Source organism: Pteronotus mesoamericanus, unplaced genomic scaffold (assembly GCF_021234165.1).
Source record: "Pteronotus mesoamericanus isolate MK-2021 breed Mesoamerican mustached bat unplaced genomic scaffold, CSHL_Meso_final scaffold_408, whole genome shotgun sequence".
Taxonomy (NCBI): domain Eukaryota; kingdom Metazoa; phylum Chordata; class Mammalia; order Chiroptera; family Mormoopidae; genus Pteronotus; species Pteronotus mesoamericanus.
Genome location: NW_026555315.1, coordinates 1,020,440 through 1,040,353, shown reverse-complemented (window position 1 = coordinate 1,040,353; position 19,914 = coordinate 1,020,440).

Below are 19,914 nucleotides of genomic sequence, written 5' to 3'. Positions count from 1 at the left end.
CTTGCACACGCAGCGGTGGGCGGGGATCCTGCTCAGGTGTTCGTGGCGTCAGGCCAAGTCTGGCACCTGGAACTCAAGAGGTGGGGTCAGACGATGGGGAGCCAGACGACGAGGAGCTGCTCGCAGAGAGGTGGGGAAACTGAGGCCCAGAGGGGGCGCACACGCCTGCCAGTGTGGGCCCCGGGACCGGCCCCGGGCCCTGCCCCTCCACGGCGGTCTGGGGCTGGGGAGGCAGGGCCTGGAAGGGGCTGGGGGACACCGCTGCCCCAGAGCGGACTTCATCTCCCACCTCGCGCGGCCCGAGCAGGCCGGGAGCGCGGCTCCGCGCTCACAGGCTCATTTGTTTGATGAATTTGTCATAACTTGAAAGGCCCTGGTTTATAACGCTAACTTCCTGTTCCAGTTCAGTTGCCAACATAACCGCAGGCAGGTTAATTGCACGTCCATCACCTCCCCGGGGCAGGGCGAGCGGAACCCCCTCCCGCCACCCCCTCCCAACTGTCCCCGCTTCTGTGCGGGAGGGCCTGCCCGAGAGGCCCCCACCCCGGCAGCCCCGCCCCGCCTCAGCTCCTCGGCCGGGCCGCACCCCAAAGGGCCCTGCTGGTGCCGCCCCGCCCTGCTGGGCCCCCCAGCTTCTGGTGACGGGGGTGGGGGGCGGTGGCCAGAGGAGCAGCCCCTCCGTGTCTCCTGGAGAGAGGAAGGGTGGGATGACCTTCCCACGGCCACTCGGGGTCCGGCCCCGGCCACTCTGCTCCCCGGGCCTCCGCTGGCGCCGATGGTGGTGGCGGCGAGCGCGCCCCGCGCGGGGGGCCCCCTGGCTGGGCTGGGAACGCGGCGGCGGCTGTTCCCAAGGAGGGGAGCCGGTGCTGCCCTCGGGGCGGGGCCGGGCGCTGGGGACGTCCTTCCACTTCATCATCTTTTCTACCTTGTGGCATTTTTAAAAAATATTGTATCTTGTTCCTAGGAGTTCCATGACCCATTTCCCCAAACTTGGTGACTTAACGGGAATCTAGCCTCTCCCCATCCCGGAGGCCAGAGGTGCTCAATCGGGGCGGGGGCGGGGTCGTGCCCCCTCCAAAGCTTCCAAGGGAAGAGCCCGTCCTGCGCCTCCGGGCCCCCGGTGGCCCCGAGCACCCTCAGCTGGCGGCCGCGTCGGCAGAGTCTCCGGCGCCTCCTCACGTGGCTGCCCCCTGTGGGCCCGAGTCTCACGTCCCGCCCCGTCTTTCCCTTATTGTAAAAACGCTTGGCCTGGGATTGCGGACCCAACCGAAATCCAGGATGACCTCATGTGGAAGGAGATGGAAGTCAGAGGCAGGAGGGACCGGGGACCTGGAGACCACCCAGCCCCTGCTCCTTAAATGGGCTGCGTGGCTCTGAGGGGCAACGGCCCGGGCCCCTGGGTCCTCCCTTGAGCCCAGGCCGCCCTTGCTGCCCCCAGGGCCGGGGCCCCACAACGAGGGGGGCGTGAGGGCGGCCTCTCCGGAGCCCCGCCCCCTGCCCTCCTGCCCTCCCGCCGCTGGAACAGCGGCGGCTGACCGGTGAGGTCACCCATCGGGACTCAGGGACTTTTCCTCTGCTGAGAGCGGCCAGCCCACCCCACCCATGTCCTGCCCTGGCCCCAGTTTCTCCCCTAGGGAGGGGGGAGGGGCTGGGAGGCCCCCTCTGGGCTCACTCCCCATCCACAGAGCGGGCACAGCCGTATGTGTTCTAGGGAAAGGGGCTTGTAGGGAGCTCGGGTCTCCCTGAGGGATCAGTGAGCACAGGGGACAGCAGGGGACATGCCTGTGGCCCCCAACTTGGGCCTGCGAGCACCCGGCTGGCCTTTGCTGACCCGGGCGTAGGGCAGTATGTCCGTTCCCAGGGCGCTGCAGGTGGAAGACCGTTCATTCAGCCTCCCCGGCAGACGGGCCCGGTGACACCCCAGGGCGGCCCGGCCTCCTCTCTCCCCCGAACGCTGGCTCAGACCTCTCACCTTCCTTCCTTCTTTCCCTCGACGCCTCCTTTGTTCTCACATCTCTGGAGCGAGCGTCTCAGAGGCAGCTGCCAGGCAGAGACCCTGGGCCCCCGGGAACCACCTGGGGAGCCACGTCCGGACAGGGCGCTGGCCCGCGGCAGCCAGGCACAGGGGCGCGGAAGCGGGGCCGCAGGGAGACAGGGCGCAGCTGGCGGTGGGGGGTGGGGCCACGCAGGCCTCCCGCGCGGGACCTGGAGGGGGCCGGCCTGCAGGGCCCCCCGCTCCCCTCCACCCGGGGCAGGCCTCCGCCGCAGCCCGACTCCGTGGGTTGAACGGTGTCCCCCCAAAGGCAGGGCGAAGTCCCAGCTGCGACTGTGGCCGTGCTGGGGGCCTTCACAGAAGCGATCACGCTGAGGTCGCACGGGGCGGTGGGGGGCGGTGCGTTTTCTCTGTGTTTTACCACAGGTTTTAAAAATAAATAGAAGTTGTAACGACTAAAACGAGCGAGTCAGAGAGCGATGATTCGCTGTGCAGAGGCAGCCCGGAGTGGCGCAGCTGCCGGCCCGGCCCGGGGACAGCCAGGCTTGTCCCCGCCCCGGAAGCCGGGGGTCCGGAGCGGCGCCCCCAGGCCTGGAGGAGGAGCCGGCCTGTGCAGACCCTGCTCTCAGGCCTCTGGCCTCCGACCTGCGACCTGCGGGAGGGAGTTTCCGCTGTTCTCGGGCGCCAGGTTTGCGGTGCTGTTACCGCCGCCCCAGGACGCTAACCCTGGCCAAGGGGTGGAGCGGTCCTGCGTGGCTCGCTGGGGTCCCATGCACACACACAGCCCCCCCCACCCCCGTTCCCTCTTCCAGCGCAAGCCCCACGAGGGCCCAGGAGGGCCGGCCGCAGCTCAGGAGGCGCTTTGGCGCCGTGGGCAACAAGGGGACGCGTGCGGGGCTGGGGCCAGGAGGCCGGTTCAGGAGGGGACCCTGGAGCGTCTGCCGGTGGGAGGGCTCAGTGCTGTGTGTTGGCGCTTAGCTGAGACGGGCGCGAGGAGGGACACGGGGGACCGTCCAGGGGGCTGGTGGCCTCCACTGCCCCAGGTCCAAGAGTCGGGGGCCCGCCCTCCTCTTGGTTGACCTGGGGGACGACATCGGCCTGGTGTGACCTACCTCGTCCAAGCTTCCAGGACACACCCTGGCCCGGTGGCCCTCCCTCCCGGGCGTCCGCTCTCGCCCCTGGGCTGACCTCATCCACACCTCCGCTCCCGTCCAGGCCCCCGCGGCCTCGCCCGCGCCTGGGAGCCAGCAGGCAGCTCTCACGCTCGGCTGACCTGGCCGCCTAACAAGCCCCTCGTGCCAAGCAGACGCGCACCCCGGCCCCTAAGCCCCCCCGAATCCTGCTGGCCCTCTGTGCCCCGTCTCCGGGAAGGCCCCCAGTCCCTCCGGGCTCAGGCCCAAGTCTACAGTCAGGCTTGATTCATTCCTGTGTCTCCGAATTCCTGTGAAACCCCAGTGCGCCCGCCCAGGGCTGAGGGCCGTCATCGCTGCCCGCTCCGCCGCCTCCCCTCCCGGGCTCAGCTGCTCTCCTCCCCGGCCCCTCCTCACGGTCACAGCTGTCCTGCCCGCACCCTAAGGCCTCCCCTGGCCTCTGGTGCTACAGACGCAGAGCCAGCCTCCCCAGTGGCCCGCAGGACCTGTGGGGAGCAGCCGCCAGCTCCCCAGCCTCCGCCTCGTCTCTCTTCCCCCCTGCCCCCCCGGAGGCCTCAGAGCCTTTGCCCCTGCCAGTCCCTCAGCCTCAAATGCTCCCCCCACACCCGTGTGACTCGACCCCGCACCTCCTTCAGCACTTTGCTGGGATGTCACCTAACCGCCCCGTCCAGAACTGCAACCCCCCGGCCTCCTGGGAGCTACGCACTCCCTTCAAACGTGCCAGCAGCTGGACCGACTTGCTTCATGCGTGACCTGCTCCTTTGCCACCGCAGCGTACGCGCCAGGCGTGGTCCCCAGGTGACTGCGTGGGGGCCGACGGGGCGTTGGCATGAGGGATGCTGTGCGGGCAGGTGCGCGGGCCTCCGTGGGCCCATGCGCTGAGAACAGCCGCCCACCCGCAGGGCCCTTGGAAGGCATGCTCGGCCTTAGCACAGGCCCGGGCGCCGCGGCCAGATCCCAGGGCCGTGGCCTCCTGCTGGCCTGGGGCGCTGTCGGGAGGCTCCGCTTAGCGGAGGCAAGGGGGCGCCGCCCTCTGTGCAGAGATTGGCCGGCTGAGTGGACACTTGGGGGCCCGGAGTCCAAGGCAGGCTTTCCGCCGCCCCCGCTGCGCCACCCCAGTGGGCGGGCTGGCTGATCAGTGAGCACAGGCTCTGGGAGACAGGCCTCCGAAGAGTCAGACAGACCCATGAACAGGAGGGCCCTGAACCAGACCCCTGCCCCCTCTTCAGATCAAGTGACTTAGAGTAAAGGCCACCGCAGCGCCGGGCAAAAGATGAGCTTCTCCTCTGAGGTGCCGTGTGGGCTCGATAGTGAGGGAAACAGGACCCTGGATCCCTATATCCCATCATGCACTTCAGAGCCTTCCGAACGGACCACAGAGCTCCCGCAGGCCCGCCCCGTCGGAAGGCCCCCTGCCCGCCCGGCGGAAGAGGGGGTGTCCCTGGAGTGGGGAGGCGAAACGACGCAAGGCCAGCGCCAGCCGGGAGGGCGCACGAGGCACTCGGCAGTCCTATCCGGCGGGTGCGGGTGTGGGTTCCGGGAGGGAACACACCGAGACCCAAGGGGGCTGCCGCCGCAGCGTGCGGTTCGCCTTCAGCGTGGCGACCACGATGAGTCATGCCATAGGTGTTCTGGTGTCAAAAGGGAGAGAGACATTGCGATCGGCAAAGATCTCTGCGGAGGACGCAGAGAGAAAGGCTTCCCGAAGACCGAGAGCGTCCGCTCGCCCACGTGCCATTAGGAGGGAGAAAAGGCCACAGTGGGAAAGGCCCTGTGCACTCCGTACGTCTCCCTATTTTGTGACATAGAGAGACCCCCCCCCCACTGAAGCCTCGTGTCGAGAATACGTCAAAAACTCCTGCAACCCGATTAAAAAAATAAGACAAACAAGCCAACTTTTAAATGGGCAAAACACTCAAACTGGCATTTCACAGATGGGAAGCAAACGCAAACGGCCGCTCTGCCGAGGACGTTCGGTCGCTTCGGCAGCCACCCGGGAAGTGAGATGCAGGCCCAGGGGACACCCCCGCCCCCGCCACAGCAGAGGCTGAGAGGAAGAAGGCCGATGGCGTACCGTGCCCGCGAGCACGGGGTGGGGGGCAGCTGGGCCGCCATGCACCTGCCGCGGCGTGGCCGCCGGAGCACCCACCCCTGAAGCTGTGGGACATTTCTATGATTCCTACGGCTAAGCTTCAGAATCCGAGTCCCCTCTAGGCATCTGCCCCTGACGGTCAGTTTTATGTGTCCATGTGACTGGGCCCCCGATCCGGGCCAACGTGAATCTGGGGGTCGGAGGGTGATTCGAGATGAAACCAACATTTGAATCAGTAGACCGAGTAAGTAGACTGCCCTCCCCAGCCGGGGTGGGCCCCATCCAGTCAGCTTAAGACCAGGACAGGGCAAACAGGCTGGCCCTCAGAGGTCAGGGAAGGTCCTCCTGTCCGGCCCTGGGCACAGGCTCCAGTATTTTCCTGCCTACGAAGCAAACATCAGCTCTTCCTGGGCCTCCAGCCTCCAAAAACTGCGTGAGCCACTTCCTTATAATAAATTTCCTTTTCTCTTTATATGTGCATCATGCACAATCAATGGTATAAGTAAATAAGGGCTCTATCGCCGCTTCCCTCAGAGCCTGGCTTGGTGTTGGGGCTGCGTATCCAAGGACCCGGGTTGAAACAACACACATTCATTCTCACTTTCTGCTCTGGAGGCCAAGGGTGGGCGGAGCCCAAGGGTGGGCGGAGCCGGCGCCTCCGTGAGGCTCTGAGGGAGAGCTGCTCTGCCTGCCTGCCTGCCCCTCGGGCCTGGTCTCTGGGGGCGCCGGCAACCCTGGCTTCCGCTGGGCTGTGGCCACATCACTGCAGCCTCTGTCTCTGTCATCTCGTGGCCCCCCTGTGTGTTTGTCTAATCTCCTCTGTGTCCCTCTTAGAAGGACATTTGTCATTGGACTTGGGGCCCATCCTAATCCCGGGTAATGTCATCCCAACATCACAAACGAATTATATTGCAAAGACTCTTTTTGTCAAAGTCACAGTCATAGGACTTGGTGGAGGTATTTTTTCAGGGGGTGGGGGGCCGTTCAGGAAGCCCAAACTGGACACGACCTTGCTGTCCACGCTGGGAGCACCGTGCGCGAACGTGGTCCATCCCACGGGGAATCTCGCCGGAGGACGCGGCGTGAGAGCGGCGAAGCAAAGGCACGCCCTGGAAGTCAGGGGAGTGGTTCCCCAGTTGGGAGGTGGGGGCACTCAAAGACTGGAAGGCCCAGGAGCACGCCAGGGGACGAGGCCTGGCCGGGCTTCCCTTGCTGCCCTTGGCCTTGGCCCCGGGTGCCGTTGGCCTCGGCCCTGCGCGTTCCTGCCTGGGGGTGTTCAGGAGACACGTGCTCAGTCACCAGCCACGCGCCCGCTCTGGGGCTGGGGAGGGCTGCTGGGAGCTGGCCTGCATTTCCCCCGGATCCTGTGGATCGAGGGGCTAGGGCCGGGCAGGTGATGCCTCCCCAAGCCTGGCTGGTGGCTTCCATCAGGCCCGGGGGACGGTGGGGGCACACGGAGGCACCCTGGGGCCCGCGGTGGAGCCCTGGGCCAGGCCGCGCATTCCCGGGACAGGCGAGGGCCAGAGACGCTGCTCTGGGGCCTCAACCGTGCTGCTGGGGGACAGGGATCCCTAAGCCTGGAGATGTATTTGGGGGTAATGTTTATTTTTTTTCTCTGATTACAAACCTTTCTAAAGAGAAATATGAGAAATACAGAAAATTATAAAAAAGAGAAAAAGCCCAGGAGAACGTCCAGGCAGGCCTGGGAGGGACCAGAGCCAATGCAGCCCCGGGACTCTGGGGTTCCCACTGTCCTCCGCTGGCCCCTCGTCACCCCACCTTTACTAAGAGGGAGCGCCGGCCGCTCACGGGGAGGACCCCACTGCCGTGCCAGAGCCACCGCACAGTGCCAGCCGTCAGGCCTGCAAACAGCCCTCCCTGGCCTTCCTCCGCTGCAGGGCCTTCCGGCCCGACCACCACCCCGACCAGATCGGGAGGTTCCGCAAGGCCCCCCCCCCGCTTCCCCAGAGGGTCTGCAGGCTCTTTTCCCTCTGCAGGTGGGCGGCCTTGGTCTCCCTGCCGTGCTGAGATTGGGGCAGCTGCCGGGTGCCGGGGGTGGGGAGCTCCGTCCTCCGAGAGCCCGGGCGCACGCAGGAGCCAGGCCAGCACGGGGGTGCCATCGCGCCGGGCTTCTCCTCCCACTGGGGCTCTGTGGGGAGGTCACGGACGTCCCACCGTCCCTCCGCCCGGATCGCCCCCCTTGGGGCCAGCCTCTCGACTCCTCCAGGGACCGCAGCCATTGGGGTCTAGGCTGAACCGCGCTCCATGACGCTGCCGCAGGCCTCAGGAGCGCACTGATGTTTTTCCCTTCCCCTGCCTGCACCCCCACCCCGGCCCCAGGCACGGAGCTGGGGAAAGACTGCGTCCAACACCCACTCAAGGGTTAACTGAGGCCAAAAAGCAGCCACTCTTGTTCTGAAGCTCCCCCGGCCCCAGGCCCTGATCCCTGGTCCCATGGTCACCACGGGAGTGTGCACGCAGACAAAGCTGTCTTCATCCAGCCCCGGGTTGCATGATAGCAGCACAAGGACCCCATTCTCTGCTGTCCCCAGCTGCGTTGTTCCCTCCCCCAGCGACCCTGACATCCCGGGAGACCCCCCCGGGGGGCGCAGCCTCAGCTGCCAGGCCCGTCGCAGGAGGGGCCTGCGCTGGGGAGCGGCTCTGCCGGAGCGGCACCGACAGCTGCAGGTCGGCACAGCCCCTCTTCCGTGGGAAGCTGCCTGCATTTTTACAACTGATTTTTGAACCTAAAAGTGGAGGTTCACATCCAGCCTGTTAAACGTCATCTTGTTGGTTTCAGTCCAATGTGACCTTTCGGAGTCTGCCGTCCAGACTCCTGCCGTGCATCAGCCGCCCCCCCAGCTGCAGAGACGGCGGCCTGCCTCCCCGGCCCCGGACCCCGGGACTCCGGAGAACGGGCTCTGCCGCCCCGGAGCCGGTCGAGGGGCCTTCCCAGGCAGACCGCACCCTGGCGGGATCCCCGTGGGGGCTACGGCCCACGGGGCCCGACCGGGGCCATGAGGCCCACGTTCCTCTCCTCTTGTGGAAGTCAGGACGTGAGAGCCGGGCTGCCAGGGACCCAGAGGACAGCTGATCCGTGTCCTGGTTTTACAGACAAAATCCGGGTGGTACCTAGCCCCTAGGTGAGGTTATTGATCACTGCATCATGGTTTGCTCCTCACTAAAATGGGCCTGGCCAGCGTGACATGTGTCCCCGGCTGTCCAAAGGATCGAATGAGTGCCTAGGACTGCATGTGGCATCAGGTGCCTGTGTTGCCATGGAGGTCAGACAGGCGGTGGAGGCTCCTGACGCCTGGCCGCCTGCATCCCAGGCTGGGCCCCAACCAGGGCACCATCCATTCAGGGCTCCAGCCTCGCCAGGTTGGTTGGCCAGGCCGTGCTCCCTGGTGAGCCCCTGGGCCCTCCTTTTTCCCAGCAGCCCCCAGTGGGGCTCCCTCATTCCTTTTCTCTCTGAGAAGCACCCCGGCACCCCCACTTGTTGAAAGCCGGCTCCTAGGCTGAGCTGTGTATCCTAGCAGGGCAGAGTATCTTGCCCAAGCCTGGAGGTTTCAGGGAGCCCCCAGCAGGGTGGCCGTGGAGCAAGGGCCTCCTCCAGACCCGCAGGCAGGGCAGGAGGAAGCCACCCGCGTAATTCTGTCCCAGGAGTGGAGGAGGGGGCTGGTGGAGAGCGCACCGCGCCAGGCTGGGCCGCTGCCCTCGTGCCCGGGGGGGGACATGACCTTCCCCATGGCGCGGACAAAGGCCGCCTGGGCGGGCGGCGCCTTTAAGGACGCGGCGCGGCGGGGTCGGTGCCAGGAGGCGCCGAGCGCGCCCCGGGGGAGCCCCGCACGGGCGGAGGAGACCGGGCGCTCGCGGCCAGCGAAGCGCCGCCGGCAGCCCCCCGAAGGCCCGGCCCGCGTGCCACCTTGTTCTCTTTGCCCACTTGCTCGGGGTAGGGGTTGGGCGGCCGGGGTCCACCCCTGCGCTCCCAACGCAGGCTCCACGCGGTGGGGGCGGGGAGCTCTGCGCTGATGGGGACCCCGTAGCTGGGGAGCTCCCGGGGCCCCGGGGCCTCCGAGCGGGTGGGACTGGGGTGCTTGGCTCCCCGCTCCGCAGGGCCAGCCGGGGAGCGCGGAAAGCAGCCGAGATTCTGCCCGAAATGCGGAGGAGAGTAGGCGGGCCGCGGAGGGCGGGACCCAGGGCGAGGGTCGCGGTCCCTCCCCCAGCCCGCGGGCCCGGAGCCCGAATTCGGAAGGAAGCCTCTGGCGCGGGGCTGGGAGCGCACCAACTCGCAACGACCACTCTGCCCCCGGCTCCCCGCCCCTCCCCGCAGACCGCGCACAGCCGGCGTGGAGGAGAGATTAGAGTTCGCCCCTCTCTCATCAATTTTCTGTTTAATGTCACCGGGCCCCATTGTGGCAGAGGGAAGCACGTCACCCAGGCCATAAATTTGCGATTATGGCGCCTCCGGCCGCCTCCCTCTTCTAGGGCGCGGGGCGGACCCCCGCGCGCACGTCGGGACGGCCGCTCCCGGACACCCGCCGCCGGGACCGGAGCGGAGCCGCCGCGGAGCCGCCGTGCGGTAGGTGCTGCGCGCCGCTTCTCCCGACGCGGGTCCTGGGGGCGCGCCCCGCCGCCTGCCCTGCGGCTCAATTTCCAAAAGGCTTTTGTTTCTGGCTTGGACGTAGGGGCTTTGATAGTTCCCCACCCGCCTCAGGAGGCTGTTTGCATGGCAAATGCCTGCCATTAAAAAAATACAAATGCAAACCAAACAAAATCAGTTCTGGAGAAAGAAAAGCCCCTATTAGCGCCCGCGCTTCCCGGGGGTGGGGGGAGGAGGGGGACAGGCCGCGGCCAGGCATGCTGGCGTTTGCACGTTGAAAGGGACCCGGCCGGGAGCCGGCTGCTGACCCGGCCCAGTGGAATGTGCTTGCAAAGGCCCCAGAGGAAGTGGCCGTGGGAGCTGACCCCCCTCCCCCACCAGGCTCCTCTGGCTGCGGCCTCTGAAAAGAGGGGTTTTCTGGGGATCCTCCCTGTGGGACGCTTCCCCGGAACCCCCACCCTCTGGGGGAACTGCCGCCTGCGGCCGGTACTGGTGCGTCACGGATGGGGTGGAATATGTATATCTGCAGGTCAGGACAAAATGGGCCTATGGAATGATTTTTAATTAAACCATCGACTGTCCTGTTAACAAAGGAAGTGGCGGTGGTGCCCGGGCTGGGCCAGAGCGGGGTCCCCCCGCTGGGCCCCGCCGCGCCTGCCGCCTGCCGGGCCGCTTCAACGCAAGGGCTCTGCCGCAGGCCCGGCCGCTCTGTGGGAACTTTGAAGGGGAGAATTATTTTTGGCGTCTGTCTGCTGCAGGTCACCGGGCCAAGGACTCAGCCCCCCACCCCCAGCCTGGCCAAGGGAGAGGGGGGAGAACAGTCCGGGTCTGGAGCGGCCCCAGGCTGACGCCAGCCCCGGGTTCCTCCCAAAGGCAGGCTGCGGAGGGAGCCCCAGCCTCGGCCATCGGAGGAGGAAAGTTCTAGGGGCTGCGGGACTGCGCGGCCAGCGGCCAGGCCCAGGGGAGGCTGGCGGGGCGGGGACGGGGAGCTGAGTCCATGGTGTGAGCGGGGAGCCAGGCCAGCAACAACTTCACAGCCGGACGAGGCGGGTCAGGTGTGTGCGGCCCAGGCCGCCGGTGTTGTGTGTCAGCAGCAAGTCTGAACGGGCAGCGCCTTACCCTCTGGGGCCCTCTGCTGGGGCAGAGGTGGGAGGGGCCGTCCGGCAGGGGCTGGGGCTTTTCCAAGTCTGGGAACCTGAGGAAATCCACTGCGAAGCTGGCTGCCAGGTCCCTGCCTGCCCTGGGGCCGGCACAAGGGGCAGGTGCAGCCCCTCCCGCGGCCCAGGGCCCTGCCCTCCTGGCCCCGAGCGCCGAGACTGCTGCTCAAAGGAAGCTTGCAGGGCCTGGGCGTGGGGGTGGGGCTGCCAGGTCCCAGTCCCTGCCCTCTGGCTTCTCCTGGCCCGGCTGGCCCGCTGCAGCTTGGCTGCGCCGGCTGGGTCTCATCAGAGGAGACCCTGACATCCGGCCCGCACCCCTTTCCCGGGCCCGCCCCCAGCGTGGGACTGGGCCAGGAGGCCCGCCTGGAGGCCCCAGCCAGACCTGCCCTGCAGGGACAGTGTAAACACACCCAAACACAGCCTGGGGGCAGCCCCGAGCGACTGCTTGCTCGGCACTTTCTGGGGAAGAGGCCGGTCTGCAGGGAGGCAGGTGCCTTCCCCGGAGGGCGGAGGGCGGGCAGCCAGGCTGCGCTGCGGTGGGGGCGCCAGGACGCACCCTGGGAAGATCCAGCCCCTCGTTAGGCTCGACCAGAGCTTTTGTCCCCAAGCAGGGCAATTCTAGCCACTAAGGCGCCCTTCCCCCACTCCTGTAGGCAGCCTCTGGGCTCCGGGCAGGAAGGGGGGCCTAGTCTGGGTCACCCTCTGCAAGGAGACCCCGGGAAACGCGGCTTCCCCTGCCTCCTCACCCACCCAGACTGGGCAGGACCCTTCCAGGGGGGAAGGGGCCGGGCGGCGCTGCTGATTCCTTCCCAGGCTTCCCTGGGGCCCCTGCCATCCTTCCCCCAGGACGGGAAATTGACCTGGAGGCTGCAGTGGGCGGGACAGGGGGCGGGGGAGTCTCGGGGCAGGGGGCAGGGGTCTCAGGCCTTCCCCTGCTCCCACCTCCTCTTCAACAGCAATAACCATCACACCGTCCCTAATAAAAAGTCAGGGAGAAGCCTGGCAATGGGACACCCCTGCCCGGTTATGAAAATCGCCCCCGTTTAACCCAGATGGGGCTCCTGGCTGATAACCTCGCACACCCAGCACCTGAACTGTACTTTCCCTGTGAGCACACTGAGTTATATTTAGCCTCAAATTATGGCTCTGTGTTTAACAAGCACCTTCCCTGAGCCATGGGGGCTGGGCCGCCTCCTGACCTGGTTGGAGGCACCAGCGACATCAGAATTAAAGACCCCTAGGAGGGAGGGGGCCGGAATGCTGTTCATCGGACTTCAAAGCCCCCCCCCAACTTTACCCCCCCCCCCGTTGCCTTTTAAAACTACAGCCACATCTCCGAGTCTTCCCGGAGCCAGCCTGTGGCTGGGCGCGCAGGCCCAAGCTGGGTCTTTCAGGGAGGGATTCAGGCTCCTGCGTGCGCAGCGCCCAGGCGACGCTGGGGAGGTGACCCAGGACCCTCCCAGGGCTCCTCCTGACCACACTCCTTCCTCTGCCAGGTGCTTCCCCAAGCCTGGGCCTCAGAGGGGCCCCTTCCCCTGCCCCTAAGCCCTCAGGACAGCAAGGGGCTGTTACTAGAGGTTTTCTTCTCCGTGGGGTGGCGGCAGTCCCCTTTCTTTTGGGGTTGGGGTCCTGGAGATCACCTTCCTGTGCCCCTCCCAAACAGGCCGCCCCCTGGGCACAGATGCTAGGCAGCACCTGGGGTGGGCTGCACAGTTCTGACCCCGCAACACACGCACATCCCTGACCCCTCCATTGTGCCAGGCCAAGGCCTGGATGAAAGGAGCCACCCCCATATCTGGTGGCAAAAGACCTCCTTCAGGGGGATTGGGTGGCGCAGCCCCGCTTCCTGGAGGCTGAAGTGGTGCTGGGAGCTCAGCTCCTCCAGCCTGCCCGGGTACTTCTGGGAAACTTTGTTTTGTTTTGTTTCCCTCTTGCTCCAGAGGAAGGATGCAAACTCCTAACCCCCGCACTGTCGGTGGAAGCCGCGCTGGAGGTGGGCAGCCGCATTCCTGGTGGAGGTGGGGCAGGGTTGCCTTCCAGTTGGGGGAGGGGAGGGAGGGGCTGCTGTGAACCACCAGGGCCCCTCCGGCGCTTCAGGCCACCCCTCTCCCTGTCCTGCGCGCGCTCTGCTTGCAGGGCAAGTGTAAACCCAAGAGGCAGGGCCCCTCCACACAGCCTGCACCTGGCCCTGGCCCCCGCACCTCTGGTGGGGAGAATTAAGAGTCAATTTTTGTCAAGAAATTGTTTCTAACTTGCTCTTTGACTAATGGCCCGGGGAACAATGGAGAGATACCCGCACACAGTTGCCCCGGAGCAGCTGGACGGCTGTCCCGCCCAGGCAGGCCTTCGTTTGGAGCAGTGACTAATTCACGATTTTATGTAACTCGCCTGACACCCCCACCCCCTTGTGTTAAAAATGATTATTTATTTCTGGATTTCAGACAGCGGGAGCAGGGACACCGAGATCTGCTGCCACTTTCGGGGCACGGTGTGTGGGCAAGGGTTGGGGGCTGCAGGGCCGGGGAGAGGCTGGGGCGCCGGCGCCTTGGCTTCCTGTGCGGGAGGGTGGGCTCGCCGAGCGCCGGTGCACGACGTGATGTGGACGGGTGTGCGTATATAGTGTGCATGCATGTTTCTGTGTGTGCAAGCATGATGTGTGCACACACGGGACCACACATGAGTATCATGCACGTGCACGAGTATTGTGTGCATGCCCAGGTGTCAGGCACAGCTGGCTGCAAGTGGCATCCTGTTCTCTCGTCCCCAGTCCCGGGGGGCAAGCCTGGAGTGGGGGGCGTGAGGCCGTGGAAGGCCTGTGCTCCCGCAGGGCCCGACGGGCTCACCCGGGATGGGAGGGCGCCCCTGGCAGCGGTCCAGGCTGGGGCCAGGCGTGTGGCCTGGCCCGAGGGGAGCCGCTCATCTGTGAATGTGCTGGGGGCTTGCAGAGAGCGGGGCAGCCAGGCGCAGCCCTGAACCGCGTGATTATTGTCCCTTCTCCTGTCTTCTCTTTGCTGATCCCTGCCCAGTGAAAGGAGCGTCTGCAGATCCCCACACCACGCTCCTCAAAAATTAAAAACATTTGTTAGCTCTGGACAGCAGAGAGAGTAAAAAAGGAAACCAGGGAGGTTTCCTCCGGGCTGATAGCGGGCCCAGCCAAACACGCCCCGGCCCGTTGGAGGCTGGTTCACGTCTTCCGAGGGGAACACGGGAGCTCATTGTGGTGCCGCGGGAGCTGCCGAGCGGCCCTGTGCCCGCCCTGGGCAGCTGCCAGCCCCTGCCGCATCCAGCAGGCCCGTCTGCAGCTATTGCTGTAACAACTGTTTTGAAACAGTATTTTTTTTTTTTTAAAGCTCACTAGATTTGTTTAAAGCGACGCTGGGGGGAGAAGTAGGAGGAAGCGAGGGGGGCAGGGAGCTGCGCGTGACCCAGGAGCACCGGAGGCCGCCCGGCCCACCCCCGGCAGGCAGCTTCTCTCCGGATGCGAGACAGAAGGGGCAGGGGACACCACTTAGGGGTTCTGCAAGCCAGTTCTCACCCCCTAAATTAGCAATCTGGCGACGGCAAGCGGCAAGAATCAGAGCCAGCCTGTGGAGCGAAGGCAGGCGCTGACCCCCAGCTGTCCCATCCCCAGCGTCTGGTGTGGGGCCCACCAGACAGGCTCCAGGACCCTCAGACACCCTTCTGCCCGCGGGGGGTTTGGGGTTCTGGGTAGGGGCCTTAGGAGGCGGCACCCACCCCCAGCACACACTCTGGTGGGAAGTGGGGGCTGGCGAGGCTGGAGGACCCTGCCCCTCCCCCCACCGGGAAGGCCTAGGCGGGAGCTCCCAGCCAGCTCCAGGGCCGGAGGGGTTCTGCGCGGCGGCGCGGTCGGGTTGCTAGGAGCAACTCCAGGGACGGCGCAGGTCGTTAAGGTGTTGTCTCTCTTAGATAGAGAACTTTTCTCTTATAATCCTTTCTTATATTTAAAAAAAAATTCAAATGAAACTTAAAAAAAAAAAAAAAAGAGGGGGATCCTGAGCCGGAAAACAAGCTCATCGAAGAACTCCGTTTCCAAAGAGGAGTAGGAATCGTGCCGTCGGCGAGAGGCGCCCTTACTGGGGCCGGGGCTGCGGGAAGCTGGCGGGGACCGCGCGACCTCGGCGTGCCAGGCCACCGGAGCCGGGGAGGCGGCGTGATCCCGCGCACTCCGGGATGGCGCGGCGAGAGGCTCCGGGCTGGAACTCCGGCGCCGCCTGGCCCTGCGCGCGCACTGGAGCCGAGACCTGCGGCCTCCCTCGCCTCCGCGGACGCAGTTTCTCAGGAGCCGGGCCGGGCTTAGGCTGGCTTCCTCTGTGTGCGTGGGAAGCGGGCCAGCTCCGCATGCAGCCGCGGGATCGGGACCCGGAGGAATCTCGTCTCCCCAACACTCACACTCCCGAGCCGCCAGTGAGACTTCACCCTCTGGAAGCCACGGCCCGAGTCCGGAGATCCGCGCCACGACCCCTGCCCCAGCGGCCGCGCCCAGCGCGCGCAACGCCCCCCGCCCCAACTTCCCGCCCCCACCCAGCCCGGGCCCGCACCCAGGACTTAATTCAATCGTCCCCGGCCTAATGAATAGCCGCGCGCTAATCGGATCTCCGGGCGCTTTATGGATTTATGTGTACAGGCTCTCCTCCCGCGGCCGCCGAGCGCCCCGCGGCTGGGGTCGTTTCAGAAGGCGCCGCGCTCGGGACTGGCCAGGGGCTCCGGCCGCGCAGGGGGGGGGTTACGCCCGCCGCTGGGTCGGGGTGTCGCCGGAGCCGGGACCCCAGCCCGAGCGCTCTGTCCTGCGCCCGGGCCCGGGTCGGCGGAGCCCCGGCGCTTACCTGCCAGCCCCGGGCTCTCCGGAGCTGCCCTGCTGGCCGTACCGCCCCAGCGGACGCCCAATCCCGGAGCCCCCACCAGCAGCCCGAGCCCCCACCCCAAGTCAGAGATGGCCGCGGGCGAAGGCCGGCCGGGGCTGAGCGCCCGCTTCCCCTTTCTCTCCGGATTCCTTTGATCCGCGGGCTCTCCGCGGCACCTCGGCTCCGGGGGCTGCTGGGGTCGGCCCGCGGGGGTCCTGGAAACGGTCCCTAGCTTATCTCCTTTCATCAAGCGGCCTTGGGCCTCCTTGAAACCGCGGAGCCAGTAATTGCTTTTTTCAGGAGGCCCTGTGCCGACTGGACAACAGCCAATCAGCGCCTTGTTTACACTCGGTGATTGACAGCCTGATGGCGGAGTGCCAACCAATCCCAGCGGTCCCGTGGGAGCGGGCGGGGGAGCGGGATAGGAAGAAGACAACAGAAAACCCCTGGCTTAACCCGTTCTCGTCCCTATCGGAATGAGTCGGTGGAGAATTTCTAAGGAGTGTGCCTGCGTTGCTTGGCATCTAGTTTAAATATCATTTTTTTTTGTCCCCCAGAGGGGGAGGCAGAGACTCAAGTGAAGAAAGAGGACTAAAAATAATGTATCCATCGCCACTCAGACATCCCCTTGACTCCTGAGAATAAATAGCATTTTGCTGGGAAGCCAAATTCTAAAGGAAATATTTATTTGGAGAATATTTTTAAAAGTGGTTTTCATCTGCTTACGATCCAGATAATTGCTCAGTGTCTCTTTTTAATTGGGGCGAGAATTTAGCGGATATTCTGGACAGTGGCACTGAGAAATATCATGCTTGGTTTTTGCTCCGCGCGTATCAAGGTGGACATATTTTAAACATTTAGTTACAAAAGAAAAATGGGCGATCTTTTTCTTGGCCATAAATCCCCGATCTTCATTTTGGTCGGTGCTGGGCTGCAAAGCGGAGCCGAGAAAGATAAGAACTGAGGGTCCGCAGGTAGATGACTGGAGACGCAGGACTCTCTCCTTGGGGTCTGATTGACATTTGGGGCTGGGGGAAGACTAGGCCAGGTAGGCGACTCTGCAGCCTGTGCTCCCCAGGCCGCGGCATCCGGGTATTTCTGAGTTCTGTCCTCCGGGCAACCCGAGGAAGCTTCGGTGCTTGGAGCTAGGGCCTACCTGTGCCCTCAGTCAGCCAGCCACCTGCCAGACAGATCCCAGGTATTAAAAAAAAAAAAAAAAAAAAGGCATCTGCTTTAAAGGGTGTTGAAGTTTCTTCCGGGCTCTGTGCACCAGAAGCTAAACGTTAGACCTACTGGATTAAATTAAAAAAAAAAAAAAGACCTCCCCTTCGGCGCGGACACGCGCTCCCACTCGCCCCTGCTCCCTCTCCCGCCCTGCGCCACCACATTCCCATTCAGCAGCTACGATCTGCGCAGAGGAGCTGCGCAGTCGCCAGGCTTGAATTAAGCGCCATCGGGCTCGGTAGTAGCCCTGCTGCTCCCTGATTGGCAGCTCCCTGGCCCGGCGCCAGCCTATTGGGAGGCCTGTTTACGCGGAATGAGTGGCACGAGCTCCCGGCCGCGGAGGGACGCGCGGCCAATCAGCGCGCTGGCTGCTCGGGTCTGAGTGGCACGAGCTTATTAGTATGCAGGGCCTGTGGCTCGCCGCGCCGGGCTGCAGGTTTGAGAGCCGCTCTGGATGGGCTCGCTAGAGTCGTTGTTGTGGAAGCGGTGCATTTACAGTGCAACAGTCAGCACATTGAAAATACCAATAGGAATACAAAACAAAGTCACATTTACTGGTTTAATTGTATTGCATTCAATTGTATCCAGGAAACAGCCTCCAGTAAGTAACTGAAATTGCTTTCATTTTTTGTTTTTGTATTTTTATTATTATTTTATTTTTATTTTGGCTTTGGGGATTTACATTTTTTAGCAAGAGAAAATCAGGATTGTGATGTTAAGAAATATATATCTTCCCTTTTTAAAAAATCCGTTATAATGTCGAGCAGGTTTTTTTAAAGATGGACAATATATAAGAGCGATTTTTTTTCCTCTGAAAAATCTTATCGATCGGTTTAAAATCCCCCCCCCCCCGTAATGCGTCCTTGCTTTGCTCTGAGCGCTTGTTGTCTCGATCGACACCCAGCATTAAAAATAAATAATCGAGACAGGACAGGGACCGTCAGGCTGCGTCCCGCGCGAACCGCGCGGGCGGCTGCGGGCTCACAGTCGGCGAGGTCCCGGACGCAGCCGACGCGTACCGGCTCCGGTGGTACCTCGAACGAACCCCGATTGTTTGCTACCCCCGCCCTGTTCCCCTCCCTGAAGCAGTCCGGGTCGGCCCCGCCGGGTCGCTCCGCGGCGCAGGGAATCGGCCGGCTACTGGTGGCCCAGGCGTTCCCAGCCGCTGACCAGAGGGGCTTTACGGCTGGGTGAGGGGCGAGGATGGATAAATGGCGAGGTTTTCGGGTTTCGATTTCCAGAGCCTAATTCACTCCAGAATATTTTTTCGGCGTTGGGGTGTGGGTGATGATGGAGGAAGGAGCTGAGCGAGGCCAGCGCGGCGGGGCGTTTTCGCCGCGCGCTTTCCGGGCAGCGCGCAGGGCCCGGGCCGCAAGGAGGGGTCTGCCGGCGGGCGCGCCCTGGGGCGCGGGGGTGCGGCGCGGGCCCAGCCCGGGATCTTCTCTCGGGAAGGGGGGGCGGGGGCGGGGAGGCCTTTTCGCAGAGAGCGGGTTCTTTGGCGGCCCCGGAGCAACCGGCCTCCGGTGTGCCCCGGCCCCAGCTCAGCCTGCAGGCCCCACGGCGCCCGAGAGCCCGGAGATGGCGCCAGTGGAGCCGGACGGAAAGAGACCCTCGTCCTCGGCGGGAGGCCGAATCGAGGGCGGGTTTTGAGATGCATAAGTTAAAATCAAAGCAGACCTAAGGGATTCCCACATCCTGGAGTGCGCGAGCCACGCGAAGAAGGAACGGCCCGCTCCGGGGACCGCACCCCGCCACCCCGGGGAAGAGCCCGGGTTCTGAGATTCGGTTCTTTACAAAATGCCCTTGTGAGCGATTCTCTGGCTGGCGCGGGCCCCCTGTCCGCCGCTGCTCGCGATCCCTTTCCTCCCTTAGATCGGCTCTACCCGGCGTTCCGTCGCTGTCCTTTGCGGCGGCCTCGTGGTGGGGGGGGGGGCGCTCGGAGCCCTGGGACCCGCGGGTGGCAGCGCCGGGACTGCCGGGCTCCGCGCCCATGCCTCAGAGCCCGCGCGTCCCCGCCCCGCTCCCTCTCCTGCTCGGGTTCCGCAGGCCTCCGAGCCGCGTGCTGGCGCACTGAGAGGCGCAGTGCGGCCTCTCCCTGGGAGCGAAGAACACAAAGAAAAGACCCCTCCAACCGAGTAAGAATCGCAGCGGCACAGATGGGCCACAATAATACACCCCCAGTTTGCGTAACACCCAGGCACGCTGGCGAGGAAGGCTCAGTGCAGCCTGCGACCCGCCCGCGGGAGATGGAAGTTAAAATTGCAGTTGGCAGCCGAGCCCGCGTCCCAAGAATCGGAGCAGCTCGCGCTTTCTGGACAATTTTTGAATTTCTTATGGAGACAGGGAACCTCACAAAACTAAAGCGTGGAGCACCCGACCCCCACGCGCGCAGCCAGCCCCCGGTCCTCGGCGTCTTTGAAGCCGCAGGCTCCAGACCGCCCTCCCCTCCTCCTTTCCCTTTGTCCCGCCCCGTGCACCTCGGCTCCCGCCTGGCTGCGGCCCCAGCGGCCTGGCGCTCGCAGTGCAGGCCCAGGCGGCGGCGAGCCGAGTTATTTGTTAGACCCGGGGAGGGAGCAGGCGATCCCCGAGGGGAGCGAGCCCCAAACCCCTTTGTGTGAAGTTGAGAGACAAAGAGAAAGCTGTGTAGGGCTGGGCTCCTTTATTTACAATGCAAAAGCTCTCCGAATAAATATGAAAAAAGCTTATCAGCTGAGCAAATATGTATTCACTTAATACATTGTTTTTGGTTATAGATTAAATCAAACACAAAATAGTCTGTTAATCAGACGCTGTAGAACTTGTAGCATAAAATACCGCAATTTAAAATGGTAT